This window comes from Loxodonta africana, chromosome 23, assembly GCF_030014295.1.
Source record: "Loxodonta africana isolate mLoxAfr1 chromosome 23, mLoxAfr1.hap2, whole genome shotgun sequence".
NCBI classification, from domain to species: domain Eukaryota; kingdom Metazoa; phylum Chordata; class Mammalia; order Proboscidea; family Elephantidae; genus Loxodonta; species Loxodonta africana.
In genome coordinates this window covers 4,471,243-4,484,204 of record NC_087364.1, presented here as the reverse complement: position 1 = coordinate 4,484,204, position 12,962 = coordinate 4,471,243, and the positions used below count along the sequence as shown (strand labels likewise).

Here is a 12,962-nt window from a genome sequence, read left to right as displayed (position 1 = left end):
TGAGAACAAATCAACAACAGCAATTGGAAAGATTAGATAGGAACCTTAAGGGTCAGTGAGTTTATGTTATTGAGGGAAGCACAACTCAGAAAAGGAGGGTGAGAGTGGTTGCCCAACTCGGAGAATGTAATCAATTTCACTGAACTGTACATGTAGAAACTGCTGAGTCGGTGAAAGTTTTGCCGTGTATAGTCTCCACAACAGCAAAAAAATAAGTAAAATTGAAAAAGTGTGGTCTGTATCATATAAACATTCATATTCAGTTTGTATTCCAGAGTTTCAATTTATTTTGTTATCCTTTTGTCAACTTTTAAAATATAATTCATTAGCACAGTTATTTTCTTTTTATAAATAATTGTGGCTGATTATTATGCTTGATGTTGTTGTTTTTGTTGTTAGGTGCCGTCGAGTCACTTCCGACTCATAGTGACCCTATGCACAACAGAACGAAATGCTGCCCAGTCCTGAGCCATCCTCACAATCGTTGTTATGCTTGAGCTCATTTTTGCAGCCACTGTCTCAATCCACCTCGTTGAGGGTCTTCCTCTTTTCTGCTGACCCTGTACTCTGCCAAGCATGATGTCCTTCTCCAGGGACTGATCCCTCCTGACAGCATGTCCAAAGTATGTAAGGCGCAGTCTCGCCATCCTTGCCTCTAAGGAGCATTCTGGCTGTACTTCTTCTAAGACAGAAGACATGGATAGAAATAACTAAAAATCAGAACTACAAAACTGATGAAATACCTTTGTTTTGAAGAAATTCAAAATGTGCTTATTTAGAATACACACTTACATAACATGAAAAACAGATCTGTATTGTAAAAATGGATTTGTTTTGTTTTCGGGGGACAGGGAGTTTTTTTCTGTATTCACATGTTAGATTGTGATTGTCAGTCACAAAACCAGGTAATACTTATTTATTCCTTGTAGAAATCCAGGACTGATGATTTATTACTCTTCTTTTCCAGCAATGAAAATAAAGTTCAGAGGGGTTGAAGAATGACCAAGATCACATAGCTGACAACACTCAGATTATATTATTCTAAATTCTATGCTTTTTCTAGGATCCACATTTCTTTAGACCCAGCCCCTACTAACACGCACACACACAACCACATAATACTTGGAAGGTCTTGGATACCAAGTAGTTCATTGCAGCTACTCCTTTTTTTCTTTCCAAAATGTTCTTTTTCCTCCCCAAAACAGTTATTTCAAGCAGAGGGTGCTTTAGGATTAAAATCTTACCTGTCAAAGAGCCCCTGACTCCGACACTTCCAATTTCCTACCAGAATACCTAGCAAAACACAGAAAAGAATAAAAACACAACAGCACACAGAACTAGAACTGTCCATCAGCCCATTACCAGAATCTGGGAGATGTGCCAGCTAACAAGAAGGACAATGCAGCTGGGTTGAGAAATACAATCCACAGCCAGGGCGTGCTGAGGCCTGGGAACAGAGGACACAAAGCTGCCCAGGGGAAGGAGGGGACTCCTGGTCTCTCCTCACTTCCTGCACTTTTGCCCTGATGCATACTCTTGGTTACTTAGGAAAACTGGTTGTCCGTCCCTCTGTAGCACAACAGTTGTTTTTTCAAGACACCAGAGTGATAAATAACAAAGTATCAGTTGTATGTGAATAAAACCTCTTCTAAAACCAAGAGAAACTCAAGAGAAACCTGTGACATCCGTGACGTCTCCGCTTCCCCACTCTCTGGGCTCTTTATCCCTCTTAGATCTGCCTCAGTTTACCTCAATATTGCAGGAATCTGTCATCTTCTCTTCAACCCCACTATCACTGCCAATGGTCAAAGCAAAAAACGAAACCCATTGCCAGTGAGTTGATTCTGACTCAGAGTGACCTGATAGCACAGAGTAGAATGGCCCCATCCGGTTTCCAAGGCTGTAATCTTTACAGAAGCAGAGTGTCACATCTTTTTCTCATGGAGCAGCTGGTGGATTCGAACTGCTGTCCTTCCGGTGAGCAGCCAGGCACTTAACCAATGGTTAAAAAAAAAAAAAATTTTTTTTTTTTTTTTTTTTTTTAACTATGGACCCTCATTATTCCCCATCTGTATTGGTAGAAAGAACTTTCTCCTCCAGTCTTGCCCCATTTCAGCATTTGCTCTCCACTGCAATCCAGAGGACCAGGGGAGGGGTCTTTCTAAAACATAAATTTGAGCATCCTATCTCCATGGCTACCCATGTTATAAGCTACAAAGCTAGTGCTTGTCTTTGTCACCTGCTTCCCTCTAGGCCACGCCTCGTACCTCTGGTACTCCAGTAGCTCTGTCCTACTGGACGCATCAGTCCTGTGCCCCTCATCACTGAACCCTCTGCTTCCTCCATGCCCATCCTGTGATTAGTTGTAAGTTGTCATCAAGTTGATGCCAACTCATATGTGCAGAGTAGGACTGCTCCGTAGGATTTGCAAGATTCAGAAGCAGATTGCCAGGCCTTACTTCCAAGGTGCCCCTGGGTGGGCTGGAACCACCAAGCTTTAGGTTAGCAGCCGAGGGCTTAATCATTTGCACTGCCCAGGGACCTGTCCTCTCTGCCAAGAAGACCCCATGCCCTCTCTTTGCCTTCATTTGACCTGCTCCTTTACATCCTTTAAGACTCAGCTCAAGGAAAACTTCCTGACCCCACAGCCAAAGTCGGGAGCCCCGCCTCGCACAGCACATCCTGAACACATTCGCCATGGCACGTTACACGTGTGCAGTTGTGTTACAGAGTTTTCAGTCCAATCTCTTCACTGTAGATTCCTGGGGGCATTTTAATCATTCATTCAAAAGCTGTTTATTCACCCCTTATTAAATACCAGACAGAGTCCCTGGGTGGTGCGAACTGTTAAGCACTTGGCTACTAACCAAAACGTTGGCAGCTTGAATACATCCAGAGGCACCTTGGAAGAAAGGCCTGGTAACCTGCTTCCAAAAAGTCACAGCCTGAAAACCTTATGGAGCACAGTTCTTCTCTGCAAGCAAGGAGTACCCATGAATTAGAATCCACATGATAGCAACTGCTGCTCTGTGTGTGTATGTGTGTGTGTGTGTGTAAAACACAACAGTGAAGGCATAAACTCTGGCATTTATGATACTTATGAACAAGGGATCACATAAATAAACAAGAAAGTTTGGAGACGATGGTTTCCACAGCTGTAGTTTTTCTTTTTCTACCCTGAAGATCGAGCCCAGCTTTTGACACAAAGTACATGCTCAGTAAATTTGTTGGAAGACTGTCAACTGGAAAGCACTGATATGATGGTGGTAATGAAGTTCTGAGTATACAAAAAAAAAAACTTTAGAGAAAGTGAGATGAATGGACATACAGAAAAGAGCAAAGAGGTGGAAGCTAAACAGAAAAAACCAAAGCTGAAGGTGTACGCAAGGTTTTCTCTTGTCTTTAAGACAGCAGCAAAATAGGTTGACGAGACACAAGAGGGGGAGATGATTGATTTAGTGGCTGGCTTGATTTAAAAAAAAAGGAAGAAAGACAAGTATTGAGTGTGTCCTTAAGGAGTAAGAAAAATTCTCTTCCAATAGGACCTTAAAAGATATGCCCAAACAAAGACAAATTGGTAGAAAAGGGATCGTCAATTTGAGGGGGGTTGTCCTCATGATTTCTGGGTTCTTAGAAAAGTGTGAGTCAAGACCAGCTGCTCAAGCTGGAGGTGGGGAAGGGATAGGGTGGGGAGTTTCAGGGAATGGTTAAAGTTTGAAATATCCCCCATGGAGAATGGGAAGGCCAGCTTGCCGAGGCTGAGAAAGGTCCCCAGCAACACGAACGCCCAGCCCTTCAGACATCATCAATCTAGTGCATCACTTGCCACAGCTGGCAATTTTCCCAACAAGGGTTTTGGAAGCAAAGGTGCAGAGGTGAAGAACAGAGGACTCACTGCGGAGAATAAGCTCTCAGCCCAAGCAGACCATCAGGTCTTGAAAGGAAACAAGCCACAACTGGGGTTCGTGACTTCAAAAAAACCATCCATGACTAGTGTCTAATCATGTATATGTGTGGAGGGAGGTTAGCATCAAAAGTGTACGGCAGTTTGAAAGTTTTTGCTTCATAGCACTGAGGAGATTTGTCGGTTTAAACTGCATGTAAGTCAACCTGAATTTGTAAGATAATTTGACCCTGTTCTCAGGATACTCAGGCTACCCTAGCAGCTTCCAGTCCTCCAATATGTTTTTATTGCATGTCAAAAATATTTCCTAGTGTGTTTCACGGCATAACTAACCTCCCAGCACTGGAATTTTCTCACATTTCCAAGAGCCAGGATAACCCATCTATTTAATAGGGCCCACTCTGGGGCAAACCTGTGATTGTCCCAGATTTTTAGCCCTCGCAGAGTTTATCGGCTCCTGAGAACAGGAGAGGGGTTGAGCAAATTTAAGTCAGCAGTCATACAGTTTGTTTGAAAAGAAGGAAATGGGGTTGAATAGAGAATGGACGGGATTTTTTTTTTTTTTTTAAATGGGACACATGAGAAATGATCTTCCAGTCCCTTTCATCACATTAAATTTCACTTAATCAAAATAAACGTCATGTGGCTGGGTCTCAGTAGTTCAGGGGATGAAAAGTTGTAGACACGGTCTCTGCCAGCCAGCCTCGGTCATTGCCTCCACGTACAGGGAGCGTGGGGCAGAGAAGCCGCTCCCCGGTGAAAAGGAGCCTGGCACGTGGTCAAGTCTAAGTTTGTAATATGAGCAGGAAGGAGTGGGTGTGTTTTCAGCAGGTCAACTAGGGAAAAGGTGGTGTTTACTTGAGGGCTGGGGAAAAGTGAATTTACTGCGTCTACAGGACTGTACAGGACAGTAGCAGGACCATAGCAATCAGCTCTAGCAAAAGACAGCTCTGCCATGTTGAGGAGAAAAGGGAAAAGAGCCAGAAAAAAAAAAGAAAACAATGGACTCTGGAGTCCATTGAGCCTTTGCCAGTAGGTGAAAATAAAGCCAAGGGTTAAGAAAATTAATTGGGTAAAGTTGGCCCTAAAGTCAGTCCCTCAAGATTGGATTTGGATTGGATTTGCCCTCTGTGTGGATTAACTAAAAACCAAAAACCCGTTGCTGTCCAGTTGATACCGACTCATAACAACCCTACAGGACAGAGTTAAACTACCCCATAGGGTTTCCAAGGGATTCGAATGCCCAGCCTTTTGCTTAACATCCGTAGCTCTTAACCACTGTGTCACCAGGGCTCCCCGTGTGGAATTAAACATACTAACTTACCTGCAGTGCCCCATAATCTCTGTGGTGGGAGGAAGAAGGAAGGGAGGGAAGGAGAAAGGGAGGGAGAGCCAAAGGCAGACAGAGAAGAAGGAGTTATAGGGATTTACACAAAAACTATTATTTATGTAAGGAGCCGTGATACCACAGCGGTTAAGTGCTCAGCTGCTAACTGCTGGTTCCAACCAGGGCTTCAAACCCATTTGTTCTGATGTGAGCCCCTGCTGAGGGTCCGCAAGTCTAACAAGTTCCCTGCTGAGAATCTGAATTTCTCACAAGTTCTGAGGAAGTTATACGTAAGAATCACCTGGTCATGTTAAAATTTAGATTCTGATTCAGTATATCTGGGGTGGAAATGCAAATTCTCAGCAGGGGTTTGAATAGGAAGGAACCAGTCTGAAGTCTTGGTTCAAATCTACCAGCAGTTCTGTGGGAGAAAGATGTGGCAGGCTGCTTCCATAAAGATTAAAAAAACAAAAAATAATACAAACCTATTGCCGACGAGTAAATTCTGACCCATAGCGACCCCAGAGGACAGGGTAGAACTGCCCCTTGGGTTTCCAAAGAACAGCTGGTGGATTTGAACTGCCGACCTTTTGATTACCAACCATAACTCTTAACCACTGTCCTATGGGGCCGTTCTACTTTGTCTATAGGGTTGCTTCGAGTCTGAATGACTCAACGGCAATGGGTACAAGGATTTTTTTTTTTTTGGTGTTGTTTATATAGAGGATCGTTGTGCTTTCTACATTGGTTTATGCTCCTGAAATCTGTCATCACTTTTTATTATATTTTAATAGATCTCTATTACGGGGACAGACTAGCCAATAAGCAAGGTATGCACGGGCTTACTTGTGCTTACTTACTAATCTATAGTGCATAATCTCACCCCATGTGAAAGGTTAGTAAGTAAACACAACTAAGCCCATGTGTACCTTGCTTACTGGTTAATCTGCCCCTGTTATATCTACAGTCACAAACAGTTTTGTGTGGAGTTCTTCAATACAAATCTCTTGGAGCAAGTTGAGCCTTTTGAAGCCAAATATAAGACATGTTGGACCAAGGGCCCTGATGCAAATCTGGCTGTTTCTGGCATCTTAGGGTGTGACAGAATCGCCAAAATATGCTGAAGTATTGAATAATTGTTTTGGGCAATCTAATCAATGAAAAGGGCTAATTTTCCTCACATAATAAAAACAAGAAAACCAAGAGGGTGGCGGGAGGACAATAGAACCTATCCGTTTTTATTCCCAATAGCACTTTTATGGGTATAAATTGCCCTAGGAAAATGCATCAGTTCACATTTCTGACTATTTGATGGAGCCCCATTATCTAAACAGTGGTTCCTAAAAATTATTTAGGAATGATGACGCCTGATAAAATACCGATCTATTTAACAGCATTTTTAAAGTTATGATTTTTCCCCCTTATTTAAAAGCATGGAACACTGAGTGTATGTAAAACTTCCACAACTCGGAGCGTAGAGACCCATGAAAATCCAGATGCAGCTGTCAAACTACCTCATTTGGCTGTTTCCAAGGTATTTTGCTAGGGGGCTGGTACTTGCTCACTCGTTTTCTTATCAATTTAACTGCTTTTTGGCAGATAAGCAGTAGAATGTGCCAAAGATTTAAGAAAAAAAGTTACTGAGGAGCATTTTAAGTTGAGAAAAGTCTATCCATTATCTGAAACTTGTCCAGGCACTGGGGACAGGTCATTATTTTAATGGTGAAACTCCTGATTCAGCTTGCAGAATACCAATTTTCTGCATGAACATAGTTGGATAACCATTGGCCTAAGATGCTTTTCACTTCTTATGCTCTTAAAATATAATTTATTCTTAAAATACATGTTTCGTGTGTACAAGCATAAAACCATCTTTCTTTTTCTCTTTGCTGTGATCTTATGATGTATTTTTATCTTATTTTTTGTCTACATTTTGTAAGACATTTTACATCCCTTTTGGAAGAGGCAAAAAATAAATAAAAGATTTTAATACGATACAAAGTTGAACAAAACTGACCTTCCTGAAAACAAACATTGGGCCCTCAGGATTTACAGCTTCAAAGCTTGTGGTTAGTCCTTTTTTTAATCCTTTCTTCATTGACAAATAATTAATGAGAGCTTATTTTATACTACTGGAGCCCCGGTGGCGCAGTGGTTAAGAGCTCAGCTGCTAACCAAAAAGTGGGCAGTTGAAAGCCACCAGGTGCTCCTTGGAAACCCTATGGGGCAGTTCTACTGGGTCCTATAGGGTCGCTATGAGTTGGAATCGACTCAACGGCAATGGGTTTATCTTGTGCTACACAGTGTTACAGGAAGGACAATAGAGCAGCAGATAAAAAAAAAAATTTTTTTTTTTAGTACCTGGTGTCTTAGAACTCACATCCTGGAACGAGTGCACAGGTTGAGATACACAATTAAATATATGTTAAGTAATATTAACACACCAGGTGGTAGAAAGAGTCATTAAAAACAAGCAGGGTACGGTGGATAGAAAGGATGTTACAGTTAGGGTGGTTAGGGAAGGCCTCTCAGATAAGGTGACATTTAAACAGGGAAATGAACAAAAATCTAGAACAAAGCATGCAGTAATCTGGGAGAAGAGCCTTCCAGGAAGAGGGACCAGCAGGGTTACTGGCTCTGAGGCAGGATTTGTTCTTTAACCCTCTTAGAACTACTGTAATTTGTCCACAAAGACTTCGTATCTTTCAACCTTTAAATAGCTGCCAAATTACTTCTTTTATAAGGGTAAAATCTAAGCTTCTTGCGTTTAACGTTTCTGTCTCTCCAGAATTCCAGTATCATCACTTCCACCAGGCACTCCTTTTGGACTCAACCTCAGACACGAGTTTTCAAGTATTCTTTCTACTTTTCCACTAATTGGGGCTCTTCACTGGGGACAAAGGATCAGATTTAGTTAATATAGAAAATTCACTGTGACTGTAAGCAGAATTCTCCTTTAAGAGTGTACCTTATCCCTGCCAAAGCCCGTCTCCACGTTTTCCTGAAAATTCTTTGAGAGTTTCCTTATTTAACCCAGGTTTCTTTGAAATCAACAGCCAGATAAGACAAGTGAGCAAAGACGAATGGCCTCCCCAGGTTCGCTCTCACCTGTTTGGGGACAGGAGCCATAGATCCGAGTACTAATCTGTGTCATCTTCTGCTGTGGCCTGGGTCGCCATGGTGCTGGGTCTGCGGAAGGTCAGTGCTCAAAATCATAGGCAACTTCACAGCTGAATTAGCACCAGAAACACCCAAAAGCTTTATCCAGTCTCTTTCACAAAAGACTTACATAACACCTTTGGCTTACTGGCTCCACCTAATCACTTTTCAGAATAACGTTTTGCGAAAGGCTTTTCGTCTCTCACCACAAGCTGCAAGGAGCAATCTTACATTGGCCCACTACGGCTGTGAGTCTCCATTTTTCTTTTACCACAAACGTGGCAGGGGGCCGGGAAGGCTGGGGACTTTTGCTGGGAGTTTTACTAATATCAGGATGCAAACCTCTGAATCAGAATGGTTGACTTCATCTTCCTATACAGTTAAAAATAGCTCAGTGGCTCTTCCTAGGAAGTTACTTTTTCACAGAAATGCAGAATAATGACCCTAATCCCTTATACCCTCTGGGTAATGCCAATCTGCACATTAACTTAAGAGACCAAGGCTGCTAGGGCATTTAGTGTACAACCTGACGTTATATTAATGTTTTTATTTCATAATCACGCCTCCTGGCATCCCCTGTATAAAATGTGCTATCAGGGCAGAGAAAGCATCCTAATGGTAGCAAATATATCTTATCTGTCACAAAACCAAAAATAGGGCTAAAAGGAGAAAGGACATTTGTTGAAAATTCAGCTCTTCCCTTCGGACGGCCTGTGGTACAGCTTGTGTTCATCTGCAGTGCTCTTGGGCATGACTCCTACAAAGCCTCGCTTCGCTACCGGACAGAAAACGCTTAGACGGTGGTTGTTCAGATGTTTGACTTGATGCCTTTAAAACAATGTTAATTTAAAATATTCAGAAGGTAAGAAGTGAAATGGGCTTCCATAGCACCTAACATTTTAATTCTTGAAAAAAATATCTGAAGCGAGTATGGCAAAATGCTATAATACAACAAAGCTGATTGACGCGGACATGCATTTTTCATTTTATCAGTCTATCTTTTTGTATGTACATATTTAATAATAAATATATTTAATAGTGAAAATACATTAATAAAAACGCTGGTGGGCATTGTGAGCGTCACTCATTTTTAGAGCTAAATACATCCGTATCCTTTTTTATTTAGAGCGTTCGCAATTAATTTTTCGCCTCCTCCCTCCTCTCCCCAGAGGTTTCTGAAAAACATACAACATAATCACTTCACAATTACTACATCTATTTTTTGGTTAATTGAATATGTTTTAAAAGAATGTAATTAAAAACTCCAGAAGGCTACACCTTCCAGCTGCCTTGCTGGTAACAAAACATTTCTTCCCACTGTGCTAAGAACTGCTAGCTGTTTTGTGAGAAATGTAACACATCCAGTTGCAATCAGCGAGATGTGGGCTCCAATCTCCGTATCTGAGAGCAGGCACTGCGAGGTGGCTTTAAAGGGTTAAGGCCTGTCACCTGAGTGCTGACAGCCTGTGCCAGGGTTGGGGCAAGAAAGCAGGAGACAGAAACTGACGCTTAACCCATGTAGTTCCCGGTTTCTGTTACTTTTATTTTGCACTGGCCCTGAGAGACCCTCCTAAAGAGTGTACATCAAACTAAACAGAAGCGGGATATTTTTATTGTCTCTTTGGTCAAGTGGTACATCCTTTACAAATCATTAGTGGCCTCAACGCAGCATGGGTATCTAACTTGAATCCTTCTTGAGGCTGTGAAGTGTGGTGCTCAACTTTTGTATTTTTTCTGCTCTGAGCACGAACCTATTAGCACTGGCAGATGTTGGGTTAACTCTGCTGATTTCTCCGAAGCCCTGTCAGTACGATGAGGTTATCACAATGCTGATGGAAACCCAACCTACAATCAAGTCAGGGGAGGCAAATGCCTCTTAAGGCACAGGTGCAGCTCTCCAGAAGGAACCCCGAGCTCTCCCATGGCTGTCCACGCCTCATAAAAATGGGGGCACCCCCAAGGCTGCATCTGGAAAGGAACATTGGAATGGATGCAGAGAGAACAGCACCTGCAGACTTGGCTTCCTAGGGCAATCCAGGGATGCTCTGTGGAAGAAGGGAAGTATTAGGGAAAGTCCAACCGCTTTGCCTGGCTGCATCAGTGAAGTCCATTTTATACACCAGCTTCTTTACTTTTCAAACATGATGTAGCCCAGCAGAGAGCTGTGGGTCTCTCTTGGCACAGGGCGAGGGAACAATAGGAAAGACGAGATCAGAGCCAACTGTTCCAAGATTGTGAGGAAGAGAAGGTTGGAAACTGGTACTTACCACCTGTCTTAAAGAGCAACCAGAATGCTCCTTGGAAGAAGGGTGGCGAGACTACACCTCACATACTTTGGACATGTTATCAGGAGGGACCAGTCCCTAGAGAAAGATATCATGCCTGATAAGGTAGAGAGAGGGTCAGTGAAAAAGAGGAAGAACCTCAACGAAATGGATTGACACAGTGGCTGCAACAATGGGCTCAAACATAGCAACAATTGCGAGGATGGTGCAGAACCAGGCAGTGTTGTGTTCTGGTGTGCACAGGGTCGCTATGAGTCAGAACCAACAGGACGGCACCTAACAACAACAACAACCTCTCTTAAAGTCATTCTCACCTTTATCTCCGCTCACAGGGAGGTAGAGAGAGTACCTGCCAGCTACAGCAAGGTTTGAATTAGTACCAGGAGTCATCAGTTCAAAAACAGCTGGGTGCAAGCTGGGAATCATTTAAAAAAAAAAAAAATCTATCCACACATTGTAGATTCATGCACATGCTTTTTTCTTTAGAGATGAAGAGTTTTCTTAAAGGTGGATCAGCTGGCTGGAGTTCAGCACCCTTTTTTTTTTTTTTTTTTTTGCATTAATCACACCTTATAATGCCTATTTCCAAATTCCACTTCGGATTTCTTCAAAGAACGTATGAAGTCTTTGTGAAGCAATCTGAATGTGAAGTCTTTCTAGGTTTTTAGGATTCCCAATGGCTCAAAACTATTGCACCCACATATAATTTAACAGAATGAAAGTAAATTTATAAATTAAATGGTTAGTGGCTTGACTACATTCTTTCCAAAGCTTTAACTCTATAGGAACAACTTTGTTTTCCCACTTACAGGTCTTTTTTATTACCTATATAGCAACTATGAGTCAGAATCAACTCAATGTCAACGGGTTTGGTTTGTTTTTTTTTCAAGGCAACTTAGCACACGTATTTATATATGCACAACAGAAAGTCACAAAATAACGGTTAGGATAAATGACGTACCTTGTTATTTTCCATTCTCATCTAATCTAGTCCAGCTAAGCCTTTTTTTTTTTTTTTTAAATGCAGGTCATGACCTACTAAATTGACTTAATGACCTGCTAACAGTCAGGACCCCCAGCTTGAAAAACACTGGTTTAGCAGTTCTCTGGGTTTGTTTAGCATGGTGGGGGTTCGCAGGGAACAGGGGCCCTTGTTCCCCTCCTCTCCATGTTACACCCCAGTATCTGAAAGGAAAGCAAATGCTTGAAGTGTAAAAACTACATGAAGTGAACTATACAAATTGTGAACTCTGAGTCACAGTTTTCTCTATTTTATGAAGGTACAAAAAAAAACACTCAAATTTTCCATCACGATAGAAAAGTAATACACAGAAAACAGCACTGTCCTGTCCTCCATGTTATCAGTGCCCTCTCTGCTCTTCCGACTATTTTGTCTTCTAAGTCAGAGGTTGGCAAACGACAGCCCGTGGGCCGATCAGGTCTACAGCCTGTTTCATTTGTTTATGTGTGATGGACAGCTTTTTTCTCACCGTGAAGGTGGAGGTGAGTAACCGTGACAGAAAAGGTACGGTCCACAAAAACTAAAGTATCTACTCACTGCCTATTTACAGAAAAAGACGAACGACCCCCATTGTAAGAGATTCCTGAGCACTGGCAAAACAATGTTCCTCTGAAAAGCTGGAAGCATTTACTCACATATTATATCCTTTGCTTACAAACTTATTCACCAACTTAACAAGAAGGAGGTTTCATTTTTCATTTCTAGTTACAAATTAAAAGTAAATAAATGAAGTCATACTTAGAAATACTAAATATCATATTGATTAGAGACAGATCCCTTTCCACGTTTTAGTTTATTTTGTTTACTGTAACAACAGAGAAAAGCGAACTCATGCCTTTAGGATCCTGGAGTCACAGTAATATTTTGTCATCTTGTATTTAATTTTTAAAAAATATACGTAAAATTTGCATCTGACTTCATTCTGTATGTATGTTAAACATTTTTAAATGTTGAAAATTGCTTAACTAGTTACCATCAAGTCAATTCCCCAACTCCTACCAACCCCACATGTGTCTGGGTAGAACTGTGCCCCACAGGGTTTTTAGGCTGGGAACTTTTAGAAGCAGATCGCCAGGCCTTCCTCCCAAGGCACCTCTGAGTGGGTGGGTGTGAACTGCTAGCCTTTCAGTTAGTAGTCAAGCTCTTATCTGTTTGAGCCACCCAGGGACTCCATTAAATCGCTTACCATCTAATAAAATTCCCGGTCCAGGAAGAAAAGTCATGTTTATGCCTTGAGCTTCAAGGACTCCTGTAACACCACAATAT

General features: G+C 41.8%; 1 long non-coding RNA gene across 1 annotated transcript; it reads right to left on the bottom strand.

The window, feature by feature from the left end:
- Positions 1-382: 382 nt before the first annotated feature.
- On the bottom strand, positions 383-11,212 carry LOC135228557 (uncharacterized). Its single transcript, XR_010319088.1, has 4 exons — positions 8,340-11,212; positions 2,868-2,974; positions 1,245-1,992; positions 383-682 (listed from the first exon to the last, which is right to left on the bottom strand). It is a non-coding gene; the product is annotated as an uncharacterized LOC135228557 (long non-coding RNA).
- Positions 11,213-12,962: the final 1,750 nt, after the last annotated feature.